Source organism: Motacilla alba, chromosome 5, assembly GCF_015832195.1.
Source record: "Motacilla alba alba isolate MOTALB_02 chromosome 5, Motacilla_alba_V1.0_pri, whole genome shotgun sequence".
Taxonomy (NCBI): Eukaryota; Metazoa; Chordata; class Aves; order Passeriformes; family Motacillidae; genus Motacilla; species Motacilla alba.
Window position 1 is genome coordinate 58,072,136 of NC_052020.1, and position 19,869 is coordinate 58,092,004.

Below are 19,869 nucleotides of genomic sequence, written 5' to 3' on the forward strand. Positions count from 1 at the left end.
CACACAGGGAGCATTTTATCAGGTAAACCATCCTACTTTGTTAATTGAAATGCTGCAGCACAAGGTTTTTTGACAAAGGGGCTGAATATGCATGCATATTTTTCACTGCTGCTGTTCCATTTCTCTCTTTCCTTTCCCTGTGTGCTCCAGCGATGGGGTAGTGATCACTCCTGCTTTCTTTGTTCAAATATCCTCATTTCTGCCACCTCCACTTAATTCTGGCAGGGAAAGTTTTCCTTTCACTGGAGGTGCAGGATTGTGGGGGGTTTCGTTGACTTGAAAAAGAAACCAAACCAAACCCCAGAAAACCAGAAATCCAGCGTTTTTTCTTAAATTAAACTCTCCAGAAACAATAAAACGCTGAGAATTAAAAAAGAAAGAAGACAGAATAAAAAGAACTGCAGGAAGTAGGTGCAGCTGTGTTGACCTAATCCCACTAAAACAACCTTACCAGGGTGAGGATGAGTTACAGGAGCAAGGCTGAAGTTTGGGACTAAAGAGGTTTGAGGTCCAGAACCCGAGCCTTTGTTACAGGAGCATTTGTCAGTGTTTAGTGGCCATGGGCAGCAGGCAGTGAAATATTTACAGCACAATCCCTTCCAGGAAGCGTGGCTGCTGGCAGGGTGTTTAATTGTCTAAATGCAAGCTGCAGAGCCAGCTGTGGGTTTGCTCACCCATCTGCAAGGGCTCTGCCATGCCAGTTCTCCTGCCCTGAGATGGAAACTGGGAATATCCTCCCTGGAAAGAGGGGGACAAGGTGGCACCAGAGCTTGCTTGGCAGTGGTGACAGCTGTGACAACACTGAGACTGAGAAGAAGCAGTGCCCAGGCTTCCTTCAAGGAAGGAATCTGGGATGCTGGGATGCTAGCAGGATGTATTTGCAGGGTGCCCTGTGGCAGGGAGGAATGATGAATCTGACTCCATGTTCTCAGAAGGCTAATTTATTATTTTATGATACTATACTATATTAAAGAATGCTAAACTGTACTATACTAAAGAATACAGAAGGGATACAGACAGAAGGGGAAAAAGATAATTATGCAAACTCGTGACTCTTTCCAGAGTCCTGACACAGCCTGGCCCTGATTGGCCATTGAATCAAAACAACTCACAGCAGAATCCAAGGAAACAATCTCCAAACACATTCCAAAGGAGCAAAACAGAGGAGAAGCAAATGAGATAATTTTTGTTTTCCTTTTCCTCTGAGGCTTCTCAGCTTCCCAGGAGAAAAATCCTGGGCGAAGGGATTTTTCCAGAAAACATGAATGCCATATGCCAGCACCTCTACTCCCTGAAAATGGATGGAGAATAATGTGTTCCCTTTCACAACCCATTGCCCACTTGGGTTTTTCTCTGCATTTTCTCCCCCTCTAATGTGCACTACAGAAGGTGCCCCAGCTGCACAGCCTTTAGCTACCATCATGTGGGGAAACCCAGAAAGGCTTCAGTGCTTTTCTTCATTGCTTTGTTGTGCTCACTTCCCTGCCATATTTCTACAGGGAAAGCTGAATGGATTTGCACCTTCTCCTGGAAGATTGAAATCCCCATGTTTTGTATGTTCCCATCTTTTGTATGTATTGTATGTTCCGTGCTCCCATTCTGCCTCGTGCTATCTCTGCTTCCCTGCATAGATCCTTCCCTTTCACAGTAATGTCCCAAAGTATCATCTTCACTCCATTTCCAGTCCCTTTTCCTGGCTCTGCTGGTTTGTTGGGAACAGAAGAAGATTGGCTGACGTTTCTAGAGAAGGAGGGCATTTCCACGCCATGCACCTCTCCAGGTAAGTCAGGTCAAAAGCCCATGGAAATGTAAACCCTCGGAAAACATTCTAAAATGGGCAAAATAAGTTTGAGTGATCTGTTGGTCTGTCTCTGTTTCCTTTGGCTTTACAACATGACAACATCACTGTGTCCTGCCCCAGGAGTGATGAGATTGAATGTGAGTTGTTTTGAAACTAAACCACAGTGGTTGAAGACCAAGAAGTGCCAGAACTCAGGAGTCTCCTGTTTTCCCTCTGACCCTTAATCTTGAATAATTTTACACAAGGAAGATCAGGTTCGGTACAGGACATGTGAGAAATCTGGTGTGATTTAACAAAATATTTTAGCCACTAGTGTGTCCTTTCCCTTTTATTTTTGATTGGGTAGATCCTCCCTTTTTCCTCTCTAGAAGATTCCATGCAGGAATCCCACCAGTGCTCTGCAGGCCCTGGGTGGCCAGGGTGAGTGCCCAGCAGCTGAAATACAGGTGCTGTGAAGACTTCTCAGGTGGAAACTGCAGCATCCAGAGAATTTTATTATCTTGAGAATTAAGCACCTTCTTGGCAGGGATTTTAACCCAGACATCCCAGTCCACACATTGCTCTAGGTTTTGCCATTTTATCCTTGGTCTATTTGGCTAGACAGATGGTTTTGGCAATAGAATATTTGCTATAATCTTCAATATCCTCGGCTAGCTCGTGTCCCTCCTGACTCACATTCACAGGGACACTTCCCCATCTTTTTCTCCCCCCTCCCTTTGCCTTTTGAGCTGTGGGGTGGTTGTTTGCTCAATAAACAATGTTTGAAGTCGGCAGTCTCCAGGTATCTGTGTTGACTGAAACCACTGGGCTGTGTCAGAGAGAGCAAACAGAGCAGCTTTAGACACTGCTATGGTTCATGTGGAGCCCTCAAACATGGCTGGTGAGGATTCCCTCAGTGACAGATCAGGGCATGCTTGAAGGAGTTTGACGCTGCATTACTTTTTGGTTTTATTTCCATCATTTTCCTAAAATACAAGAATAGCTTACCTGTGTTTACATAAAAAGCAAATAAGATACCTCGAATCAATTTGGCTTGGAAAGTTGGTTATTCCAACATTCAGCTTGAATTCTTCACCTGGTATTCTCACAGGAACATTTCTTTTGGACATTTCAGTGTCTCAGAAGATTTGCAAAGCAGAGCAGCCACAGCACCCAATGCTGCACTGCCAGGGATGGGAATGCAGGGATAAAGGCTTATTAAAGAGTCATTCTCTGACACTGTGTTTTTGTTTATAATTTTAAAAAACAGCCTGGGATCGCTTTCAGGCTGTGATCTTGTCATGACAGCATCAGACAGCTTGGCCAGAAATTTCCAAAGGTTTTGATGATTTCTTTTTCTTTGCATTTTGGTTAAAATATTGTGCTCTTGCATTACCTGATTTGTTTTGGGGTTTTTTTTGTTCTTTTTAATGGGTGAATCTGTGCTGGTTTCAGATCCTGCCTTTTTTTCCCCCCATGTGTTAATGAACAAATCTGGGCTGGTTTTGCTGAGAGCTGTAACATTTGCTCCTGCTGGTGGGTAGGGCATGCCATGAATCCAAACTGGGATGCCAGCTAAAAGTGCACCTGCCTGTGGTGCCTTTAAAATCCCTCAGTGGTTTTATAAACCAGATGATGAGACCAGGAAAGTGTTTGCCAAACTCAGATTTAGTCTGTGGTGCAGTTGTAGCTGGATGAAGTGTTGAGATACCAGTTGGATCATGCTGCTGGTAAGGCTGCTGTGACCCTTGTGAAGTGTTACAGCAACACCTCAGAAAATGGAATATTAATTCCTCATTATTTTTTTTAATACTGAAATTCCTTTATAAGACATTGGTTTGCCATTTTACTAAGTTTTTAATTAGTTTTTATATTTTTTTTCACTTTGTTTGCATTTGTTACCATGACAGACCACCCAATTATTTTGTTTTTTTACTGCCTTGTATGCTGCAGTCCAGAAGTGGATGGAGGCAGCAAGATCTGGGAAGATTCCATGGCAAAGGAGGCTGCAGGGGGAATTCCTGTCAGCTGGGCTTTATGGACAAGGCCACAGGTTGGGCAGTGGGCAGAAAGTCCTGACTGTGGAGTTTTGCCATTAAAGCACATGAGGAATAGCTACAGCTGTGAGAGCAGAAGGGGAAAGCCATTTGTGTGGGCATCACACTGGTCTGGTTGGATAAAACCCCCATTTCTTCTCCTCTCCAGAACCAGAAAAGATATTTCTTCAGTAAAGGTGGAGGGAGAGCTCAGGAAATCTCCAGACAGCAGCACTTGAGGACGTGGTTTAGGGGTGGCCTTGGCCGAGCTGGGGGAATGGTTGGACCTGGTGATCTTGGAGCGCTTTTCTCACCTTAACAATTCCATGGTGCAGCTGAATCCCAGGAGAGCTGGTCAGCCAGCAGCCTGGCACGTGCCCTGCACACCTCAAGGGTGCTGCCTCCCGGTGTATTTTTGCTTCCTGCTCTTGCAGAAAAACTTTTTTTGCTGAACAATGTAGATAGCAGCTTTGAAGGGAAAACAGAGCCCCAGCCCCTTCACAAACAAATCCAGCATCACTCTAAACCCATGCATTTCCTTGGCCCTGCAGCATCTGTCAAAGAGCTGCTTCAGCACCTCAGTGCTTGGGAGCTGTAACTTCCACCCTCAAACTATTTGGCTTGTTCTGATATATTCTTGTGCTAATGCCAGTTTTCTGTCTAAGCAGGCTTCTTTGCTTTGTTGTGCTCACTTCCCTGCCATATTCCTACAGGGAAAGCCGAATGTTTTTGCATCTTCTCCTGGAAGATTGAAATTCCCATCTCCCTGGCTTCTCTGTACTTGTTGAGATGGGAGGATCCTTCCTGAGTGAGGCACCATGCTCAGCCAGTGGCCCTGGAGAGGATCAGTGATACTCCCCTGGCTACATCTGGACAGGTAAACCTTAGGACTTCACTTGGCTTTTCCACTCCTACAGGATACTGGAGCGCTGCAGTCACCCAGGTAAAACATATCCTCGTTTTATGGGTCTGGTTTTTGTCAAAAGGGGCCTTTATCAAAGTGGATTTTCTTAAATTAATCTCACATCTGTCACCCTGAGATAATCATCGAGTTTCCTCAGGATTCCCATTTGTCTTGAAAGCTTCTCAACCTTATATTTCAGCAAGCTGGATTTGTATCCTCCCATATTTCTCCCTCCTTTGAAGAGATAGCTTTCCATTTCTCTTTACACTCAGGTAAACATTTGATGCTTCATTTGACTTGGACTCCTTTTCCTGGGCAAAGCCTGGAGTCTCTGTGTGAGGGTGGTTAATGTGATGTGCCAGTGCAAGGAAGTGTCCTTGCTTAAACATCTCCACAAGGACTTACCTGCCTGAGCTCTGCAATTATGTGACTTTAATTGGCTTTTAATTTGGGAAGATTATATAATATACTTAAATGAAAACCACAGAGGTGTTGTTAATACACAGGTTATGAATTTCAAACAAAATGATAAGTGACTGAATTGCTTCTGAGCTCACACGGGCAAATTCACATTTTCTTTCCCACATATTTATGTGAAATATACCAGAAAGTTCATAATAAGGAAACTACAAGGGTTTAGAACCTATATTGCAAAAAATACTTTTTTTTTTGTGGCTCTGGAGGTTGTAAACATGCTTTCCATGTCGAGCTGTATGTTGCATTTATGCTGATTTAATCATTCATTAAACATTAGTAAGAGGCCAATTATGCTGTTCAAGAATAAGATGTTTTACGAGGAAATGACAAAAAGATACATGTAATCATTGAAATGCCAGTTTACAATCAGATAGGATGGGAAATAATCCCTTTAGCAAGCTTAAGCTTTTACATATTAATGGCAACATTGGGGAGAGTGGGAAGAGGGCTTTAACAGCCTCACGGCCTCCCAGCCCTGGTGGGGAAGTGAGAGCTCGTGGTGCTCTGGACAGAGATTTAACAACTTTTATTCTGTGCACAGATACCTTGAGACTTGGGCTCTTCAAGGGCCCTACCTGTAGTTAGCCAGTCTGTGTCTACACATCCAGCATAAACATAGAAAAAAGAGGGCTGGAAATACAATTCTGGCTCTTCAGAGAGGTCATGGAACCCCAGAATGGTTTGGGTTGGAAGGGACCTTAAAGACCATCTCTTTCCAACACCCTGCCATGGGCAGAGACGCCTTCCACCATCCCAGGTTGCTGCAAGCCTCATCCAGCCTGGCCTGGAACACTGCCAGGGATCCAGGGGCAGCCACAGCTTCTGTGGGCAGCCTGTGCCGGGCCCTCACCATCCTCACAGCCAAGAATTTTTTCCTAATTTCCAATCTAAATCTGGTCTCTCAGAGTGTGCAGCCATTCCTCCTTGTCCTCTCACTCCATTCCCTTGCTCAAAGCCCTGTTCAGCTCTCTTGGAGTCCTTTCAGGCACTGGAAGGAGCTCTATGATCTGCTCAGATGAACAACACCAACTCCCTCAGCCTTTCCCTACAGGAGTGGATTCCATCCCTTTAATCATCTTCATGGCCTCCCCTGGACTGAATCCAAGGTGAGATGTTGTGGGGAGCAAAGAGGGCTAAGATCCACTGGGACATTTCCATACTTGTATTTTAAATGTCAATGTCAAGCACTTCATGGAAAAGGGAGGATGAGTGGAGGACTTACCCATAAAGTCAGACCTGAGAAACCACAGCTGCTGGAGAAGCAGGGAGGGACAGAAACTCATTTTCCCACCTGTTTTCCAATACAAGACTTAGGGACACCAAGCAAAACTGTTGGGTCATGGATGCAAAATAAACAAGAAGAAGTGGTTCTTTGCATCCAGAGTCGTGAAGGGATGGAACTCCTGGCTGCAGTACTTGGTGGATGCTCAACGTTCACCAAAGTTCAAAAAGCCAGCAGATAAATCCGCGGAGAGAAACTTGTTTGGGGGCTGTTAAACACTATGTTTCTCTTGCTCTGGAAGTTTCTCAGCTGCAAGGTTTTGTGCATGGGGAAAATGTGCAGTGGGATGAAGACAACATCCAGCAAACTGAGACTGCCTTGGTGTGTATGAGATGAAAACCAAAAAGGTTTTTGTCACCAAGGCCAAAAAGCTCCACAGGCAAGCTAAAAAAAAAAAGAAGAAAAAAGATATTTTTTTTATTTTTAATGTCCTCATGACCTCTACTCCAAAATGTCTCACCTTTGAATTGCTCTGGGTACTTTCTGTGTCTGAAAGTCTCACAGTTCCCAGGTTTCCTCTAAGATTTGAGTTCTCCTGTCTTCTGCTCTAAGCACATTTGGATTGAAGACTGAACAGGGTCAGGCAGAGAAAATCCATCATAATTTGAGCAAACACTCAATCCTTATGAAAAATTAAAGACAGGAAACCCAGAGGTTAGGGAAAATTGTTTGCAATGAAGAAAATCACAGAATATGAAAGCCCCTTGCATTCCAAGTGAACAACAGAGAGTAAAGAAATTATGCCTGTTTAATCAACAGAAAATAACTAAGAATATGTTCTGTTAATGGATGTGGGACCAGGATATCCTGGGGCAACAAGAGCAAAAAAGCAGTGAAGACCCAGGTGAACAGAATATGGGTTGCAGACAAACCTCAGGCAAGCATCACTCCAGCTTTCCAGAGCCATGCCAAGCCTTGATGTTCTCCAACTGCTCTAGTGACTCCTACATCTGGCTGCCCAAAGCCCACGGCCCCCTTTTCCCAAATCCAGTTGGTCAGCTGTCCCCGTTGCCATGCTGGCCTCTGGGCAACGGAGCCAGGCAATGCTGTTGAGAGGGAGAAAAATGTATTGCAGCGATAATATTGAAGGGTTACAGCTGCCAAACACACTGTGCCTGTGGAAACACCTGTTGAGTAGCTGTTGCAGTGGGAAGAGCAAGATGAAGAAAGACAGCTGTAAAAGTGCCAGCAGCAGTAGGAAGCTCTGCTAAGACTGCTTTGTGCCAGTTAGAGATGTGCCAAATTATTTGGCTGCATTTCAAATATCTGGGTGTCCACTACATTTGCCAGCTCGCGCTCCCAGGGAATACTTCAGCATTAACACCACCACTGCCACGCTCCCCCTGCTCTCCCACTTCCATTTCAGCCTTTGCATTTCCATGCTTCTTTTATTCCTTGTTCCTTCCAGAGCAAAGGAAAGGCCAGTTTTGCAGTGCAGAGCCCAAAATAAGGGCTGGGATCTGCAGCTGGTGGGAACACAAAGCATGGCTGTAAAGGGTTTTGGCAATTGGCAATTTGGCTTATGAGATCTGCTGGGTTATTATTTTGTGTCTCCCCTGTTGTGGTTGGTGTGGGTTTTTCCCAGAAAATAATAATTTTATCTTTTACAAACACTTAGCTAACCTGGACACTTCTGCCTGTCCATCTAGAAATCCTTGGAGCTGCAGAGCTCAGCTTGGGGAAGTTTACAATGGGAACAGAGGGGAAATTTGAAAGTTTAAGTGGGCTGGACAGGTGGCAAAGGTGGAAATGCAATGGCAGAATTCAATAGGGAAATATTCCAAATGTGTTGTAGCTATAGATGTGGCACTTGGGGACATGGGTTAGTGGTGGGCTTGGCAGTGCTGGGGGAATGGTTGGACTTAATGATCTTAAAGGTTTTTCCCAGCCCATATGATTCCATGATACCATGGAAAAGCACTGTCTGAAGAAACAAGGAGTGGGGAGAGGGTGGAGTTATAGACTAACCAGAACCTAGTTCATGTCCAGGACCTCCCAGTTCCTCCTTATTTTCCTTTAAGACCATCTGCACTGCCAAGACCCTGAAAAAACACCCCGGTGTAAAGCCTTCCTCTTGTCCACAGTGAGACTTAGGGGCATGCCCAAAGTTAATTTTACCTTTTAAAGTGTTTTGAAAGCTAAAATAAGCAACTAAATCTTAAGGAATTAAATTCTTGCTCAAATAATTCCTGTTAACTCTCCTAACTCCTCACCTTGCCCTGGTGATATCCCAGACTCTGGAATTACAGAGCACTGCTGTGCCTGTACAGCTGCAGCAGTTGACTTGCTTTTCTATTTGACACCATCATCTATTGTCATGATTTCTTTAAATTCCCAAATCCTAAGAATGATCAAAAACTCCCATGGACCAAGGAGATAATTCCTTTCTCAGGGAGCTTTTTTCCTTCCCAGGAAGGTTTATCTGTTAAGTATTTGTGGGAAACAATTCATCTTCTTCTGTTTATTTATGAATATTTCCAAGACATGGCAGCTGATTAGCCCTGGAGGTGGTATTTCTCTGGGAGCTATTATTGCTTTGCTGGTTGCAGACAGAGATGGAAAGGTCTGAAATCCCAACAAACAGAATTGTAGAATCCTAACCCTCTTGTGTGCCTTCCCTCACCTCATGGTAGCCCTTCTGGGGCAGAGATTCACTCCTGTGGGGTTTTTTGGTTGGTTGGTTGGGCTTTTTGTGGTGTTTTTTTTTTTGTTTGTTTGTTTTTTGGGTTTTTTTTTGGTGTGGGTTTTTTGTTGGTTTTTTGTTTGGCTTTTTTTTTTCTTTTTTTTTTTTTTTGGTGGGGCTTTTTTGGGGTTTTTTTGTGGGTATTGTTTGTTTGGTTGGTTGGTTTATTTGGGTTTGGTTTGGGTTTTTTTTTCCACAAAATTAGATCCTGTTTGAGCTTGGGTCTCTGAACTGACTGTAATACATATAACAATGTCGAAACCAAAAACCTTTCACAGCCCCTCCTTCAGACCAGGACCTTTCTTGAGAATAAAACTTTTTTTTTTTTTTTTTTTTTTTTTTTTTTTTTTAATTCAAAGCAAATCTGTGCTTTTGAAAGAAACAGAAAATATCACACCATTCAAACCCAACCCACCTGTTATTCTCCTGGATTGTTTAGGCCAGGATTATTATCTGTATGCCTGACTTATTCTGATTTTACCTGCAGGTGAAGGTCAAAGAGCCAGTGGTTGTACTTCAGCAGGGCTTGCAAGACTCCTTGGGTAATCTTTCCTCCAAGATAATGGGAGGAGGTCTGACTTTTAGAAGTTTCCAGAAATTCCTGCCACTCAGTTCCTGTCTCAGTGCCAGCCACTTAGGGAAGGACAGATATATTTTCCCCTCAACTTTCAAATATCCAGAGGAACTAGAAAGCTGCAGCCTCTTGAAACCCCTGTGGCTGGATCTCACAAATAATCATAAAAGACTTTGCCTGTTGTCTTGGCCATGTCAAACTTCTCTTCAGACTACCATAAAATTCATCTTTCCCATTAATCTTCCTGGCTTTGTTGCCAGAGTCATGGGTTATGGTCTGTTTGTCCCGAGAAAATGTTATCTGGGTCAATATTTGGACAGAATAAGCCCTAATCACAACATAGTTTTATGCTTCATTAAAGAGGTTTTCCATTTGCTCCGTTCAGAAAATAATGCAGATGTATCAGAAGCAAACAAACGGGGTGGATTTCCTATTCATGCAACACTTTCCTTCTTCCTCAGAAATAAAGAACCAATTGCTTGTGCAGAAAACTTTCTTGTCTTCCTTCAGAGGAGGCAGAGGGACAATTTTCCTCACCCTCACCAGTGTGGATCTCTTGTTGGGGGGTGCCCAACTCCCCCCACTGCTGCTGCTTAGACCCAGAATGACCCAGACTGCTGTCCTCTTCGGTATCACCCAAAAATAATGCCCAGCTCTGCAGACCATTCTGAACAATCTGCTTTTAGGAGTGGTCCCAGCCTTGGTGGACTCCCATCTGTCAGTCCCATCTCACCTTCAGAGGGGAAACACCCAGGGAAGAGGCGCAGAATGGTTTAGGTTGGAAAAGAGCTCCAAGACCATCAAGTCCAGCCTTTGGCCGATCACCACCTTGCCAAAAAAAGCCATGGCCCTGAGTGCCACGTCCTTGAACACCTCCAGGGATGGTGACTCCAGCCTGGGCAGCCCCTTCCAGGGCAGACCAGACCAGCAGGGGAAGGTTGCAGGGGAGCTGGTGGTGGAGAGAGGCCAAGCAGTCAAAGTCTGTCCCCTTCTCCAGGGCATGGAAGAGCAGATGAATTTTTTCTGCAGTGCTCTGAAGAAAAAAAAAAAATTCTTTCATCTCTTTCCTGAGAAAAGGCCAACGCTGAGCCTAGCAGATTATTCAATAACATCCCATAAAAATATTAAACTTCTATATCGGAACCAAATTAAAATTGTATTTCATGATGTGAACAAAGGTACCCAAGTCGATTTCGTCTCTGTCTCCCTCCTTTTTCAAATTTAATATCACACAGAAGAGAGAAATGAAATCTGTATTTAAATGGCTGTGGAACATTGTGCATTTAAAGTGCACAGCAAGTCACTCCCTGAAGCACTCCATATGATATGTAAATCTTTTGATCTTTCACAAAATGCATGATTTCCATAAAGAATAATGAGTGCTAGCTTGGGAAGTACAATATTGACTGTCACTGTACTGCACTTAGCCACAATTATTATTTGCATGGCTTTTGCAACATAACTGGAGGGGAGAGTCCTGTGAATATTTTTAATGCATTCTAATAGCTACTAAAAGAGATTTTATTTTATAATAGGTGCATTCTTTCTTTTGAGTCTACAAGCTTTTTTTTTTTTTCAATTTGTTCATTACCTTTTTTCTTTTTTTTTTTTTTTTTTTTGCTCTTTATAAGGAAGAATCTGTGGGGAAAATCAGAGGAGCACACAAGTCCTGAGCAAAGAGGCAATTGACATCCTGCCCTGCCATGAGCTGCAGGAAAGCAGGGGAACCAACAATAACGTTTATTTATTCTTGAAGCCAAGGGGTAAAGTTTGACTTGAGAAAGGATCTTTGGTGTGATCTGTGCGAGAGAGATTGAAGTGATTGTCACCCTTTGAGGTGTTTCTGGATGGATCCTCTGCAGGGTGTAAATGCATGGATATCCCATGGGATCAGTTCGTCAGTGGCCACTGGGCTCAGTGGAGCCTTTGGCGTCAATCCAGCCTTTTTCCTCTGGCTTTCCACATGGGAAGGGCTCAAATTCCCTGGCCCAGTGGCAGCTGTGCTTTTTTCCAGTGCTGGTGATGGGGAGGGAGGAGCTGAGCCATGGCAATCTGCACGCTGAGATTTTCCCATCTATTTTTCCCAGCTCCCTGGAGCTGCATCAGCCCAGAGCCCTCCTGGAGGTGGGGAGCTGGATCCTGTCAAGCAGAAGAAGAGAATTCTCCCATTTTTCTCAGGGACCCCAGCATCCTGTTTGTTCACCCAGGAGATGGGAAGACCACAAGCTCATGGTGCAGGAAAGAGAAGTAGAAATAAAGCCTTTCACAAACACCACATTAAATAAAGGAAAATTTAAGAACTAACTTACTGCACCTCTGCTTTGTGGGTCCCTTCCTGAAGGTTTTGACATCCCTCTGAAGGTCTGTTCCAAGTAGCTCAATGCATTTTTTGCTTGCATTTGAACAAAGATGAGAAGTTACAGAGCAAGGTTAGGGTTGGTTGAGCTGGCACAATGATGGTCAGGAAAAGGCAGATTATTGAAGATGAAAGTTTCTCATAATAAAGGAATTATTCAGGAGTCCAAAGAGACTCAGTGGAGTCAAGTGCTGTTTCAGGACTGACTTCTCAGAGACCTGAGTATCCCCACTAGTGACACACCATGGGTGTGATAGAAATCCAGCCCCAAGATGGGTCTGAGCCCCTGTGACCTCTTGGTGCAGGGCACAGACAGCAGAGATTCCTGCTGCTCTGCAGGAATTCCTGCTGATTCTGGCATCAGGCAGCAGAAATTCCTGCTGCTCTGCGCTGGTCTGGTCTCGAGGTCCAGCCTGCAAGGAGAAAGTAAAATTTTGACTCTGTGTGCCTCAGTTTCTCTGAGGGTGAATTAGGCCTAGTGCCATTTTCCTTCTTTACAAAAGCACTTTGAGGGCCAGGGAAGAAATTGTTGTAATAATGGTATAGCTGAACAGTGATAGGGGTGAACTGAGCTGAGCTGAAATTAGAAATTGGTCTTCTGATTTGAAGCAGACTTGAGGAGACCAAGATGGTAGCAGACACTTCCTGAGCTCGCTGCACAGTCAAAGCCCATTTTCATCCAAAATGGGATTAGTGAATTTTTTTTTCAAGTTTTTTTATCTTCAATCCAACCTAGAATGAATTTAGAACATGAAAAATTTGTTCTGTCTGTGGCAAGGAGGCATCAAAATCCCTCTGTTTGTTTGACTGCTTGGTTCAAACTGTGACACATCATGGAGAGGCACTGCTCCCCTTTTTTCATTGCTCTCATCCTTGAAGATTTAACTCCTGCTCAGCACTGATCATTCAGTTCCTCTTTAAAGGACTAATAATGCAGAGGAGGACTTAGATCTTGTGAGCTAATTCTTTCAGGTTTATTTCCTGGTGCTAGTTTATTATTGTGTACTAAATGTTATTTATTGCCCTACCTTTTCTGGAACAATTTTTATTTTCCCACCTTAGAAACATTGCTCGATGCACAACCCCATCTTCACGGGCAAGAAAAAGGCAAAAAAGAGTTTGGGTTGAATTTCTGCATTGCTGTGTGTAGCACAAGAACCAGATTGTTGATCCTAAGGCTTTCTTTTTTAATTGTGGACCATTAGGATAGCTTCAAATAAAAAATTATTCCTCTGTGAAAATCTTTGTCAGAAATGAGCTGCACCAGTTCCCCAAAATCTCCTGAACTTGTTTACCTGGTAAGACTTGTAGTAATTTTCCATAACATCCTGCCATTTATTATGCTCTGGAAAGGCACTAGAGTGATTTCAAGAGGAGAAAACCAAGAAAGATTATTCATTTCACATCCTCATGCAATTCTTTTGTAGGTGGCTTTCAACAAAGGGTGATATTGGATTACATTCATTTTGGTTCTTAATAAACTAGTAAATCTCCCATTGTTCTATGTTGTCCAATTATAAAAGCAATGAATATGAGACTAAGCACTTCAAGATAACCATAGCTTTAAAGATAGACAAAAAGCTTTATAGATTAGGATCAGAATGAAACTGCCATTTTTGTCGCGTTTTGATGAACAATATTTTGCGAATTAAATGTTCTCTCTTAGGAACATCAATAAATTACTCTTTAAGTAGGAACTGCAGATCTCAGGAAGAGTTTCTGAATATCTGGGATACTGAAAAGGGACGGAAGTAAATCCCTCCTAGAAGTTATTTCCTTGCTGTCTGGAGAGCTGGTTATGAAGGGTTTTTCCTGGGGTCTGTTTCCCTGTAGGAGCCATCTGCTGGAATTTTCTTGAGCCATTTCTGTTGCCTTCCCATTCTGGTTGTGGTGTCTTTACAAACACGCTTCTTAGCTACAGTGTGTTTCAAGAATTGAATCTACAGTACTTTCTGAAGGCTTAGTTGGCAATGAAATCAGCATGTTGAAGTCAGGCTTTGCTTGTTTCGCTTGGTCCAAAGCAAAGATTTCCAAAGCTGTCCAAGCACTGCTTCTGCAAGGACTCTGGAGGTAATGAATAACAACATTGGCAAGTGGTTTAAACACACTGGGCAGGGGCTGGGCCACTGCTGCAAAATTCTGAGCACTGAAAGTTGGGAAAAAAAGAAGAGTTGCAAATCACAGCTTTAAATATCACAGAGTGCTCTGTGGGCTTTTGAACTGGGATCATTGCCTTGCTCAACTCCACAGGAATTCATGAGACATTTACAAAAAGATTTATTAATCTATTAATTGCCAACAGATTCTTTGTCAGCAAATCCTTAATGGAAAGCAGAGCCCTCCACCCCTTTAATCCTCATAATCCTACCTTGCATGCAACTTCCCAAAATTTGATGTGGAATGGCTTAATATTGTTAAAATTGTCCCTTGGCAGAGAAGAAGCAGTGAGGTGCAGCTCTCTCCAGTGGTCACACAGGACAAATGTGCTCATCCCACTCTTCTCAGCTAAACTGCAGTGCAAAAGGAATGTGCAGCACAGGTGTCAGCTTGGAAGAGAGGAAAAAGCATCACGAGGAGATGGAGAGAGAAGCACGTGGGCAGGTGTGGGTGTGTTTAGATGCCTGAGCCCAAGCATTATAAAGGTCCCAAATCACCCCTTGGCTTGGGCTAGGATGAATTTTTGCATCAGGAAACTGCTGCAGCCCCAAGCCCCAAAGGAAGCCTGGAATTCCTGTTTAAAGCAGTCTGGGAGGGGTGCCATGCCTGGCACACCTGGCAGCAGCATCAGTGGCACAGCTCAGAGGGGAAGTGAAGGGTAGATGAGGAGATGCTTCCATGGTGTCAGATTTCAAGCATCTCCATCTCTTCCTGGATGGCTCTCCATTGAAGAGTGAGCTTCTGGGAAATAATAATTCCTTTGCTCAGGACTGTCAGTCAGATTCTGGGGCCGTGCCTGGAACAGCAATCTCAGTCTTTGATCAGTTCTGCTGAAACAACCTGTTGTCTTTTGTAATGACATTTCCATTGGGAATATTCAGATGCTGAGGCTGAAAAGAACCATTTCACAGCACACACACACAACTACACACGCAGTGACTTTGCATTTTTATCTTTTTGATTTTCCAGTGGGTGTATTTGCCTGGGTTTTTTTCTGACCACATCCATCTGCTTCCTAGTTCTTACAAAAGCTAGTTTACATGCAATAATTGCCATTAAAATGAAGAGAAAGCTCGTTGCACAAATGCATTGTTTTGCTCCTTTTAAAGCCCACAGAAGCCACAAAACTAGATGTGGCTGACTGATGGATGGGTTTATTTAATTATTACTTTCAGAAAAATGTTCTCTATCTTGCCCATAGCAGGTGCAGGCTGTGACGTGGCATTTGCTCTGGTAATTATGCAGGTTTTTTGTAAATAGCAGAACAAGTCAGGATGAAAGATAGCACTGCCCTCAGGTTGTGGGGAATGATTCAGCTTTCTCTTTACCCAATTTCAAATGATACATTGAAATGATAAGGTGGCTTTGATTCCTGTTGCACCTCCCACCCCCCCCCACTCCTGTGACATGAAACTGAGGGAGGGAGAGAGGGAGAGGGACTGGAGGATGGATATGTGGAAAGGGCAGTTTGTGATGGATGCTGTTATTGCAGCAAGTGATAAAGCTGATTTGGGATACCCTGCACTGCAGTGTAGCATTAAATAACACTGGGATGTCCAATGAACAAGAATTAAAGTGGGGTTTTTTGTAAGCCTGGAGCTTTCCCAGGTGAGGCACTGCAGCTCAGCACTTCCAGCCATGTGCCCACAGCCCTCTTGCTCAGGTCTCCCCCAGCATTCTCCATCCTGTGCCTCATCCTGCTCCTCTTCTGTGTTGGAAGGAGTCTCTTCTCAGAGTTCAGGCTGTTCTCCAGCATCCTCATCCCATCTTCATTTCCCTCAGCAAGGGATAAATACAGGGGCAGCGCAGGCGGGTGGGTGCATGGAAATTCTTCCCTAAGGGAATGACAAGTGGCAGGGGATGCCAAGACAAACATCCCCCAGGCACCAGGAGATCCTTCCTCAGAGAAATGGGAGCTCTGAAGAAGGGTGGGTTTAGATTGACTACTGGGGATCAATAGGGAAAGTCTATTCCTGCAATCCACTCAGAGCAGAGCCTGCAGCAGTGTTGGGATTGTGTGCCTCCCAATGGCCTGAGTGGTGGGAGGGTGCAGAACCACAAAAACATGGAATGATTTTTGTTGGAAAATACTTTTAAGATCAGCAAGTGCAGCCTTTAACCCAGCACTGCCAAGCCACCCCCCAACCCATGTCCCTGAGCTGTATGAAATCTCCAGGCAGCGTGTCCAAACTTGGGTGACTGAAAATTTCCACCAGAACCAACATTTTCAAAGCCAGATAATGACCTTGTGGGCTTCTTTGAAGTAATCACTTTGGTCCCTTTGAAGCGGCTCAGCTGGGGTGCCCAGCACCACTCAGCACCCCAGGCAGTCCTGGATCCAAGGCCACATTTGGGAAATTTGACATCTTAGCATCTCCACTCTCAGCTCGTGCTGCTGAGAGCTGCCTGGTGCTTTATCAGATGCACTGATGTATTGCACCTTGAGAGCATCAGGTGTTGATGGGCTCTGGAGGCTGAAGAAGACAAAGTCCTGCTGCTGGTGGCAGTGTGTCAATAACAGCTCCTGGGACAGGCACCCTTCGGAAATGTTGGCTCCTCTGCTCTCCCTCGAGTGTGCAATGAAATGGGAACAAACCCCCCAGTGAAAATTTGAGTTGAGTTTATATAAAAGCTCAGCTGAGCAATATAATGCTTCAATGGAAGGTGCACAGTACGTATATGAATGAAAATCAGTTGATTGTTACCATGTTTCTATCAAAAATTAAAATAAAGTCATTCACAAATCTCAACATTTTATGGAGGGGATGATTTTTTTTTTTTAATTAGGATTAAAAATATTATCGACTTAAAATGTGTCCATGCATATAGTTCTGGTACAGCCTATGGCAACACCTATGATTTAAAAATAAAACTGTTTTTTTCCAAGAAGGAAGCAATTTTGAGTGATAACTAATTTAGATAGTGCTAATTATATTGGTTGGCACTTGCAAGGGAGTCAATGGATAAAAAGTTGATTAAAGCAAAGTTATAAAACAACAATTAAAAAACTCTAACTCTGCAGTTTAAGATGTTCTGAATTTTTTAATGTTTGTTCCTGCCATCTTTCTTAGCTGCACTGCAAAGTGAATTTTTCTGTGTACCTGGCTGAAATGAAATTACGCAAAAAAGTGAGAATTCTGAGTAAATTTAAGAGCAGTGAGTGTGTTCTACACCCTGAAATACCCAGCTGATCTTTTGAATTTCTGTGTTTTGAACCTCTGGTCAATGTTTGCCTGGCTGAAACAAGCAATGAGTAGCTGAGAGGAATAATTCTTGAATAATTCTCCCTCTCTCAGACTTGCAGGACATTGCTGGGGCTGCTCACTGTGGATCCTTCCAAGTGCATTCCATGTCTTGCAGTGTGATACAAACACAGCTGCACCCAGCAGTTATGTCATTTCCTCTGGAAGCACTTTCCCAGCTTGGATCCAAAAATGGATCATGTCTCCTTCCAGCAGCTTCAGCCTTGGTTTTGCATCTGCAGTGAACCCTTGCAGGCTTGCTGGTTCACAGCTGGATGTTTAGTCTCTATTTTAGGAGTGGACAGATCCATTCATGGCTTTGTGGCCATGAGAAGCATTTGGGATTCCTCTTCCAGGCTAAAATTCCATATTTCTCTAGATTTAAGTTCTTCTGCTGGAAAACTGAAATAACTGACTGAATAAAGCAGAGAGTGACCAAAGCCCAGATCTCCTCCAGGGGATGGAGAGACACAAAAAATGAATGAGCTGTGGTTTTTTCTAGTTGTGTTTTTCTGTTGATCACCTCACTTTGTTTCTCAAGCCATGTGTTCCCTGCCCTCCCAGCTGAATAATTTGCATGAGAAGGTCGTGAGGTTGGTGAATTTTCCTGAGAAACCAGGAGGATCTGACAGAGCTGTAAAGTGAATCATAAAATCACAGAATTGGGTTGGAAAGGATCTTAAAGCTCATGCAAGTGCCACCCCTGCCATGGGCAGGGACACCTTCCACCATCCCACTTGCTCCAAGCCCCATCCAACCTGGCCTTGGACTCTTCCAGGGATCCAGGGCAGCCACAGCTTCTCTGGGCACCCTGTGCCAGGGCCTCCCCACCCTCACAGGGAAGAATTTCTTCCCAATATCCCAACAATACCCCATTTAACTCTGTCCTACCCAGATAATCATTACTGTGCACACTGAAGGCTGTGTGTGCCTAATGATTTTGTGTGTAACATTCTGATTAGGAACTGCTTCTTTAATTTTATCTTTCTGGTTCAAACTCATCACTATTATTATTATTATTAATAATATTATTATGCCAATATTTTATTTTAACATATATTTGTCAAATGAACAATCCACTGCACCCCATGAGTACTTGGGAATTCTGAAACTTTCAAAACAAGGGATAAATGTTAACAGAAAGGGAAAAACAAGTAAGAAAGAGAGATATTTAATGTACATAATTTAGGCTGCAAGCAGCCTGGCATAAGTTATCCTTTAATAGAGCTGTAAGAATAATTAATTTTTCAGTTCAGTGGTCAAACTGAAAAAACTGTGAGGGAGGAAGGAGAGGAGGTGAACGGAGTGGGAAGAAACAAGGAAATGTGTTTGGGTCAACCTTAAGTAACAATTTCTCATTTTCTCTCACTGAAGCGAAACAAACACTTGCATTTATCTGCTCCTTTGATAAATGGCCCTATCTGGGTTCCTGAACAGAACTTTCCTTCTAGAAGCAAGGCCTGAAGGTCCTGCCTAGATGGTAGAGACACAGAACATGTTTATTTTCCTGGAAATTCTCCTTTACCTTTCCTTTCCCAGCAAAGCTCACTCAGTAAATCAGCCATCACTGTGCAAAGACTTTTATTAACCACATAATTTGTCAAAACCTGCTGCCCAGCTTCAGTTTGCATCGTGTTCCAGCACTTCTCCAAGTGTGGACCCTGTAAGACACTTTCTGCTGGGAGCAAGACCCCTGCTTTTAAGGCTATTAACTGTAAATTTACTTCTTAACAGTGACTTTACTTGTATGGCTTTAATTTGTAATAAATCCTGGGCTGTGAGGGCGGGGAGGCCCTGGCCCAGGGTGCCCAAGAAGCTGTGGCTGCCCCTGGATCCCTGGAAGTGTCCAAGGTCAGGTTGAATGGGGCTTGGAGCACCCTGGGATGGTGGAAGGCGTCTCTGCCCATGGCAGGGAGTGGAACTGGATGGGCTTTGAGGTGTCTTCCAATCCAAAAAATTTCATGATTCTAGGATTCGCTTAATGAACTTTTCAGGGATGTTCTAAAATGATCCTCCATGCCCCCAGGGAGATATGGCCCAGGTTATGGGATTCACTAGGGGTCAGTCTATGGATGATCTCAGAAGATTTGGATTTTTCACCATGCCTTTGCAATGATTTGCAGTACAGGCTTTGTCCTATCATCCTCTTCTTCCCTCATTCAGGAGCCCATTGTTTTCAATGTGTACAAACAACAGAGTCCTCCCCCACCCAAACAAAATTTATTTATACATATATATATATATATATATATATATAGAGAGAGAGAGAGAGAGAGAGAGAGAGAGAGAGAGGGAGAGAGAAGGAGAGAGAGAGGTATCTGTCTGATAGACTCATAAGGGCAAATTTCTTTGTGGGTAATCATCAGTGAGCCAAAAAC

General features: G+C 43.6%; 1 long non-coding RNA gene across 1 annotated transcript in view; it reads left to right on the plus strand.

Annotated features, from left to right (window-relative positions):
• The first annotated feature begins 4,545 nt into the window (after positions 1 to 4,545).
• The window catches only part of LOC119702154, a 33,175-nt gene continuing 17,851 nt past the window's right edge, over positions 4,546 to 19,869 (plus strand). Inside the window, exon 1 of the long non-coding RNA XR_005257266.1 lies at positions 4,546 to 4,693. This is a non-coding gene — a long non-coding RNA (uncharacterized LOC119702154). The remainder of the gene's footprint in view (positions 4,694 to 19,869) is intronic.